Genomic DNA, 9664 nt, shown 5'->3' with positions numbered 1-9664 from the left:
TAAAAGGAATCAAGGTTGATCCAGAGAAAGTTCAAGCAATCATGGACATGCCTCCACCCTGCAATATCAGTCAGATGAGGGGCTTACAAGGAAGACTTCAATCAATTTGTTGATTCATTTCACAGCTTGTGGATAGGTCACAACCTTTTATCAAGACTCTACATAAAGGTGTGAAATATAAATGGAATCAAGACTTTGATCAGAGCCTAACACATCTAAAACAATACCTTGTTAATTCACCAATATTGATGCCTCTTATCTACGGGAAGCCTCTTATTTTGTACATCTTAGCAACAGAGTCATCCCTTGGTATTTTTCTAGCTCAAGAAGATAATGATAACAAGGAAAGAGCTATATACTATTTGATTCACACACTAATATCTTATGAAATGAATTATAGCATCATTAAGAATGCTTTCTTGGCCATTTTCTTTGCTTCCCAAAAGCTAAGACACTACATGCTCACTCATACTACATGACTGGTTGCTAAAATTAATCCACTTAAATACTTGCTCAACAAGGTAGCTCTAATAGGAAGGTTAGCTAAGTGGGTCATGATACTAAGTGAGTTTGACATTCAGTATGTTGAACAAAAGGCTATAAAAGTACAAGTGATCACTAATAAATTAGAAGAAGCACCAATATAGAGTTTTCTTCCATTAAACATTGACTTCCTTGATGAATCAATTATAATGTTCAAGCACCAAACTTGGGTAATGTTCTTTGATGGTTCCTTCACACAACAAGGGTCTAATCTTGGGCTATTGTTCATCATGCCATAGATGTATTCACTACCTAAGACATACAAGATTCTATTTCCTTGTACAAATAATATTGTAGAATATGAAGCTCTAATTAATGACATGAAGATTGTAGTTGAATGGAGAGTGGATGAGTTAAACATCTTTTGTGATTCACAACTCATAATCAACCAAGTCAATGATGTATATCAGAAAAAGGATGAGAAATTGATCCCTTATAAACACATGGTGGATGACCTAAAGAAACACTTTGCTCATATCACTTTTCAACAAATTCCTTGGGTAGACAATAAAGTAGTTGATTCCATGGCTACTCTTACTTCCATGTTACCAATGCTAGAGAATGATCTTCAACATGAGTTCCTGGTGGAAATGTTACTCTACCCTCCCTAAAAATCCCTTGAATCTCAAATGATCTATTCTATTGTAGGACATGGCTCATCTCGCTACCACCATATATAGTCTTACTTGCATGACCAAACAATTATGGACAATAAACCAAAATGAAAAATGTCACCTTATCCAAAATGCTTCATGATGATGTTATTATTATTGATGACTTGTTTAGGAGAGATCTCGATGGAAAAATGAGGTGTCTAGAACTCAATGATTCCAAACATGCATTAATCGATGTACATGAGGGAACTTGTGGATCTCACTCTAACAACTTGACACTATCTCGTAAACTTATTAGAGTTGGTTGCTATTGGCCAAATATGGAGCAAGAGGCAATCAAATACACCAAGTCCTGCAAAAAATGCCAGCTCCATGGAAATCTGATTCACACTTAAGCCAAGGAGCTAATTCCATCTATCATGATCTAACCATTCCAACAATGGGCCTTTGATCTTATGGCTTAGATTCATGCATCCTCTTCAAATGGACACAAGTTCATTATTAAAGCTATAGATTACTTCACAAAGTGAGTAGAGGCAGTCCCTCTTTCTATAGCAAATGGAAAAACTATAGCTCTGTTCATTATGAATTACATCATATGTAGGTATGGTGTACCTTCCTCCATCATTACTGAAAATGGAGGATAATTTAAAAACAAGGATCTTAAGGAGTTGTGCAAAAAGTATAGAATCACACAACATTGGCCTTCTATTTATTGCCCCTAGGGTAATGGTCAAGCAGAGGCATCCAACAAGGCAATCCTTAAGATCTTGCATTACACAGTTAAAAAATCTAGAAGAGATAAGCACCTTTAGATTAATCTAGCTTTATGGGCTTACAAAACAAGTATCAGAACTCCAATGGGTACAATGCCCTTTGCTTTGGTATATGGAGTAGATGATGTTCTTCCCAATGAGGTTGAGATTCCTACTTTGAGAATATCTATGAAGGGCCTCATTAGTGATGATGAATATAGAATGTATTGGCTTCAAGAGTTGGAATTATTTGATCATTGATTTATTTTCTTCCTTTGTGGTGAGGGATTGTTAGTTTCTTCAAAGTATGACTGCACAAGCATTCAGTTCTTTGGTTTGTCCTTTCGATCTTCAAGGGATACCTGTCACTATCAATAAAACATAACACTACATGAGATGTTAGTTCATTCACATTTTGCATTTCATACATAATTCCAAAATTTATCTCATCTATACTACATTCATACATAATATCAAATTTGCATTCATAATCATAGCATAAACATCTCATGTACAATAAACTATAAAGAGAGAAAGATGACACATGTGAAGATACTCGAATCAAAATCTCATATATATATGGATTCAAGTGTACATCAATGCAAAATTGAATGCTACTCAAGCACTTTCGATCCCAAAAGTGATACAAAATGGTTTTGGCACACCAATCAATACATAAACATAGCAAAATCAAAACAAAGTGAGCTAACTCTCTCCTTCCCCCCACCTCCTTCTAGTAGAGGAGGAGGCATATCTGGTCTCACTAGAGGTCATGAACCTCCTAACTCTCTAGCATACTCTGAAAATGGGGCAGCTACTCTTCCTCATCTGGGACTACCACTACATATGATGCATAGTAGTAGGCTGGCCTCACTGATTGCAACCAGATCTCATCTTGCTACTACTCTGATCTACGAGCCTCTTGCTCCAACTACTCTTGCAAGTTACAGATCTCTTGATCCCACTATACTATCCAAGTATCCCTCACTGCAATCTATATGTGTAGCTCTCCCACCTATCACCGTGTTGTCCTCACTCGATCTCTTAAACTCCTTAGGGCCTCCTAGGTTTGTGCCAAGATATCTCCATCTTTTGCCGCTATAGTAGGCTAATCTTGCATATCCTCATCACTAGCCCCTACTCTACCTACTCAACTAGCTACTTGGATGGTTGCTCAGTCTCTGTTTGTGGCCTCTAGACATCTCCTCTGATGGCTCCTAGGGATCCCATCACACCAAAAGGACATCTGTATCGTATCCTACTACCACTAGCATCTGGGTCTAATCTCATCTACTAAGGAGGAATAGGCACCTGACGTGTCCTTTTTCTAATTCTCTCCTATTATGGCTGCTATAATGGTGGTTGTGGTGCCTGCATTGGCTATATCGATATGACCATCCCCACTAGGTCTATGAATTGAGGGAAGAGATGACTCATAAAGTATGCCTAATATGCTAGTTTCACCCCCCCATCTACTACTACTGGTAGATAATCCCACTAGGTTGCCACAATGGTCTGCACATCAATCATTGAATGGCCCAGGTCTAACCTCACTGACCACCCCTAGTCTACATCTATAGCTAGCTATGTAGATGAATAATACTCCTATGATATGTCCTGTGGTTGATCATGCTATAATCGGATTCATGTCAGTGGGAACCTCTTTACCACTTGCACAAAGAAACCAATCAGTGGTTGAGATGTGAACATGTATACCATCTCTTGGGGTGCATCATCCAAGCCTTTGTCTCCCTCTATGATCTCCACACCACTACTACTAGGTCATCTAATTGACCTCTCAACTTCTCAATCTTCCCTAATGCTACTTGGATCATCTGGCCCCTATAACTACATATATATGGCTCCATGGGCTGCCTCTCATCTATAAAAAATAGTCTTGTCATAGGAAAATGCTCCAATGCCCATACCTAAAGAACATATACCCCACCAACCATGCTCTTCCTCTCATGGTAGAAAATCTCATCCATCTCATGGAACATATGGGCGAGCATGCACTGACCCCATTCATATCACTCAGATGCCCCTAGCATCATCTGTAGCATCCATCCCCATCCACACTCTAACCCATGCTGACCTCTATTCAGCATTAGGAAGTAGCTAATAAATATGTCTGCTAGCAACATGTGGGTGGGCTAGTATGTATGCACTAGCTCATCTTAGGTGATGACTCTACCCATGATAAGATCCTCTTAGAAAATGACCCTTAGTACCTCTATACCTATCCATGGTACTATGTTATATACTACCTGTGGCCCATGGAATGGGATCCATAGAATCCTATAGATGTCCTCTGGGGTGATGGTCATCTCTCCCTAGGGTAGATGGAAGGTCTTCATCTTTGAATGGAAATGCTCAACCAATGTAGTGAAAAGGACATGATTCACTAGCAATGTGGGAATCTAGCAAAGATATGACAACCCAAGAGCATCGATATGTGCCATGTCACCATCATCTAACTATTACAACAAAGCTCCACAAGGAAGATAATGTGATCTGAATTTGACATTTGGAAAGATAACTTGCATACACAAAAATAACAATCAAACAATTAGTCTCAGATGGGTGAAAATGACAAATGAAAATGCAAAATATCAATGAGAAAATCAAATTTCAAACATTAACTTTATAATTTACACCAGATTTTCATGCAAGGGTTCATGTTCTCACATGAGCTTGCATATCTTTGTGTGAGAACACACTTTCTCATGTGAAAAGAGAAAAAAACTACTAATGAAAAAGTCATTAAATTCAGGGTTTCTTGCACAAAAAATGGGTGTCTTTCACATGAGGAAACCCATCAAACTAGGTGAACAAGTACTAGCCTAGTACTTCTTCATGTTAAAAGAGATTGGCTTTGTACGAGGAATGGCATCCTCACATGGGAATCGACATGACAAATTTTAAAATGCACTAAAACATGCTAAAAATGACTCTAAATGCATAAAAAATTCAGAATGAAGCAAGATTGTTGATGACTATCCATACTCCACTGCCAGTTGTTGTCGTCTAGAGTGCTCAAATTGATGTGAATGCATGTTGAACACCATCATTCTCCCTAGAGCTCTCTTCTCCACAAAAGAAAAAAGCACAAATGAATTGAAAATGATCCTTTGGGACCTTATATAGTTTTGAGCTAATTTTTCAAAGTGCTTTGATTGGCATGAAAACCACCTCTTGGCTAATTTGGTTGCTCTTAACCCATTTTTGGGATCAAATTCAAAATCTAACACACTTAAACAACTCAAAATTACATTTTAAAATTTTAGGATCAACATGATTGAATACTTGTGTAGTCCATTTTCTTGATACTTTGTGCATCTTAGAATCTTTTCAAAATCACAATTTCTTCAAATTTTTCAAAATTTTTGGAAAAAGTCAACTCAAGTTAGCTGAAGTAAACTTTGGTCAAACTTAGTCTTTTGGACCTTGAAATTGCTCAGAATTGACTTCAAATGTTCTTCAAATTCTTTTTATCTATTCTACATTCTTCTAAATCTCAACTTTCTTCAGTATCTTTTTCTACATCACTATTATGGTGTGTCATCTTTCAATTTTGCTCCCAAGGGGGCAAGGTGATTACATCATTGAATCTTTCAAAACTAGGTTTAATTCAATTTGAATCTTATGTCCTCATCACTCGGAGCATCTCATCACTCAAGGCATCTTTTTCTCCTCTCTATGTTATCTGTGTCAACTATCATATATTTTCATGGGTTGATCAATCTTATAACAGTCTTGTTAGAGTCCAATGGATAGGTATCGAGATAATCTAACCCTAACTCCTGAGGATCAAGCCTTGTTCTGGGGATGATTCTATGACTCATGATAAGTCTTGTTATCTATTTCATGGACTAGTATTTAGGTGTTCTATCTGGACTCTAGGTAATTAAGCTCCATTCTGAAGATAATTCCAAATTCTTGCTAAGGATTAAGCTTCATTTTGGAGATAATCCTAACTCTTGCTGATAATTAAGCCTCATTTTGGGGACAATTCTAAGCTCTTACTTTCAATCACTAGTCAATGGACAAGTATCGGGATAGTCTAACCCTAACTCCTGAGGATTGAGCCTCATTTTGGGGATAATTCTATGGATCTTGATTAATCTTGTTAGGTATCAGGATAGTCTAACCTCGACTCCTGAGAGTTGGGTCTATTTTTGGGAACAATTCTATAAATTTTGACAATCTCTGTCTTATCAATCTCGGTATCTAGGTGTTCTATCTAGATCTCCTAAGGTTAAAGTTTGTTCTAGAGATAACCTTAAAAAGCTTATCAACCTCGGTATCTAGGTGTTCCATCTGGATCCCCTAAGATAAAGCTTCATTCTAGAGATAACCTTAAAAATATTATCAATTGGTCTTAGTATCATCAATTTTGGAACCAATCTCATTTCTTGATCCATGCTGCATAATTTTGATTTCTTCGAATCGAATGTGCTTCTCACACATTCATTCAAAGAGGGGAAAATGTAATATCCCAAAATTGGCACATTTCAATGCTAAACCAATTCTGGTCTATTTAATCATTCATAAGTCCTATCTTACTAGGAAATTCTAATTTTGATTATCACTACTTAACCTAAGTCTCAAATATTAAAAAAATCTAATTTGCATTAATCACACTCTTTATTTAATTCCTAAGTATTCACTCAAATTAGCTACATTAAACCTATTAATTAAGTTTAATTTAATTATATAAGTGTTCTTACTTTAGTTAAATTTAAATTATCTCTTTAGCTAATGTACAATGGAATTAAATGTATTTAATTTAATAAAATAATATCCTCATTTTAATTATTGAGTTTAATTATTAAATTAATTAAGATTATGCTTTTATGAGGTTATATTCTATTTTATTAAATTAAATATCTTCTCCAAAATCTTCTCTTTAGTTCAGAAATGGAAATTTTGATTGAAGTAGAACTCAAAATGGAATTAACTTAGTTAACTTTTCTCAAACTCATAAGAGACTTAGTTAACTCTCCATCACACTTAGATATGAATCAATTAACTTCACCTGCACATGAAATTTTCCATTGTAACTAAATCTCATTTCCAATCTCAATCATTCATTGAAATTGATCTTGACTGTTGATCAATTCTAGGATTCTAATTAAGAGGCCTTCAATTTCTTATTAAGGAGGTTGAATTAATTTTTCATTGAACTTATGCTGAAATATTCATTTTCTCATACATTCATAGCTTATTATACTTCTTGCATTACAATATCATTTTAGTGTTAAAATGCATTCATTTAGAATAATATGCTCTTTTTATTCTTAGCTTAATACATGCATTTCATTTAGATTATTTTGCATTCTCATATAGCTTAATTAAATCCTTCATACTAGAGGTCTAGTTGCTAGCTTCTCATTCTGAGAGCAATAGCATAATCCATCTAGTTAGGAGACAACATATTGGTTTGCTAAATTGTTTCGGGTGAATGACTTAATGTTCATTCCAAGATGGTTCTACATATAATGATCATGGTTCTACATATAATTATCATGTTGAAGTGTGTGTGAAGACTGAGGCCCACAATTCCTACATACAACAAGGATACTTTAAAGAGGCAAAGGAAAATACAAAGGTAAACTTCCTATAATATGTTTTTTAGGTAAAAGTTTTGTCATATTGCTGCAAGGTGTTTTGAGAAAGAAGACAAGGATGAGAAAAGGGAAAGCAAGTATAGAGGAAGAAGAGATGACTAAGACAATAGGATAAATAAGGGCTACAAAGTAAAATATAATAAATTTGTTACATTTCTGATGAGGAAATTGATAACCAGTCTAATAGTAATGATGAAGAAGTTGTTTATGTTGCTATGAAAGAAGATTCTGATAAAGATGATAAAATTGCATTAAATTTCATACGTGAGCAAAGGTGATAGGTTGATAACTGTTAGTTTCTCTTCACATCATATGAGTGGTGATAAAACTAAGTTTGAAACTATGAAACCATATAAAGATAGTTATGTTAAGTTTTATAGTGATGCACCATGTCTTGTGAAAGGTAAAGGATTAATACAATTGGCTGAAAAGATCAAGTGTGATAATATTTATTTGGTTGAAGAAATTAACTATAACTTTTTGAGTGTTTCACAGTTGAACAAATCAAGATACAGAGTTGAATTCCATTACAAAAATGCCAAGATATTTTATGCTACTAGTGAAGTGATTGGAAGTGATGATTAGATAAGATGTAACTTATTCTATCTAGATTTATCTCATGAGACATGTGTTACAAACAATAGTCCACCAAGATAACTAGGGGGCTGTGAATCAGTTATTCAATAATTAAAACATCTATCAACCTTAAAAATATTATCCGTTCAACCAAAGTAAACATCAACCATAGCAAGATGCATATAGAAAATTACACCAGTTACATTGACTAGGGAAACCATTGATCAGAGGGAAAACCCCAATGGGAATGATTCCTGCAAGATGATGTATTAATATAAATATTCCTTGTTAGAGGATGGACCCTGTTAGGAGTCTATTACAACATTCAGTACATATGAGTCCATGTTAAGAGACTTTGAATCCTTGTTGGAAGATTCCAATCTAGTTAAAAGTTGTGCCAACCCTGTTAGGAGTTGTGCAAGATAGGACCCATTGTCCAAATAACTTCTAGGGAAAGACCACTAAACTCACTGTCCAACTGACCTCTTAACTATTCTTGTAGAATAATTTTTTATTGTACTTTAACTTCCTTTCTCTATCCTATCAACTAGTCCAATCACTTTTAGACCTTGTAGACTAGGTCACAAAACTCAGATGCAAGTATCAAACTTCAGATCAGACAATAAAACCTTAGTAATGAAGTTTCCTTTACTTCCACTCTACTCTGCTTATCTTTGTATTTTGCTCTTTGTGCTACTTCCAATAATTTTCATTCATCCATATATGATAAATGAAAATGCCCTTCCTTTATACCAAATCCACAAAATAATTCCCTGAGTCAACTGTTACACCCTCTCAATTAATTATTATAGGACCACATTAAGAACACGTTATGCTAGGAAAACATTGATCTTTTCCCTTACAACTTGAATAACTTTCCATACACATAACATTATGATGAGTGAGATTTTCCACACCATCATCAACATGCCTTCTTCACATCTTTAACTTTGGCTTCTTAGAATAACAACTCTACTAAGAGATATAACAAGTTTGCCAGAACATGCCTCTGTAAACTCTATCTCAAAATAGTTTTCACCGAAACTTGTATAACTTCTTCCTAAATTAATATCTTGTGCTTCCAAGGTTATTTGTATATATTAACACATAGTATAATCTCTCTTTAACCTTGCTACTAAAAGTACTCACTGATCTATCTATACCAACTTGATCTTTACTGTTGTTCTTCTATTAGATACCACAGAAAATTGCTATGTCGACATCAATGACAAAAAAAGTCATGAATGTAACATATCATCATGATAATGATATAATAATGTTCCTACAATACTCCCCCATAGGAGCCAACCTGATTAAAGGTTACAAAACACACTATTAGGTGTGAGCCTGTTAGAGGATTTAATCACTCTATTAGGAGTGGCCTTCTAAAAGGTCTTAAAATGATTCAATAGAATTTCAACCTTGTTAGAGGATTTACAATTGGCTATTAAACCAACTCATTTAAGAGATTTTAGATCACTACTACAATGGTTAGAGAGTAACAATGAAATGACTTGACTGTGATGCAACTGAATTGTTGAATCTA

This window comes from Cupressus sempervirens, chromosome 2 (assembly GCF_028749045.1).
Source record: "Cupressus sempervirens isolate cs-2001-9-10 chromosome 2, ASM2874904v1, whole genome shotgun sequence".
Lineage (NCBI taxonomy): Eukaryota > Viridiplantae > Streptophyta > Pinopsida > Cupressales > Cupressaceae > Cupressus > Cupressus sempervirens.
This window is presented reverse-complemented; position numbering follows the sequence as displayed.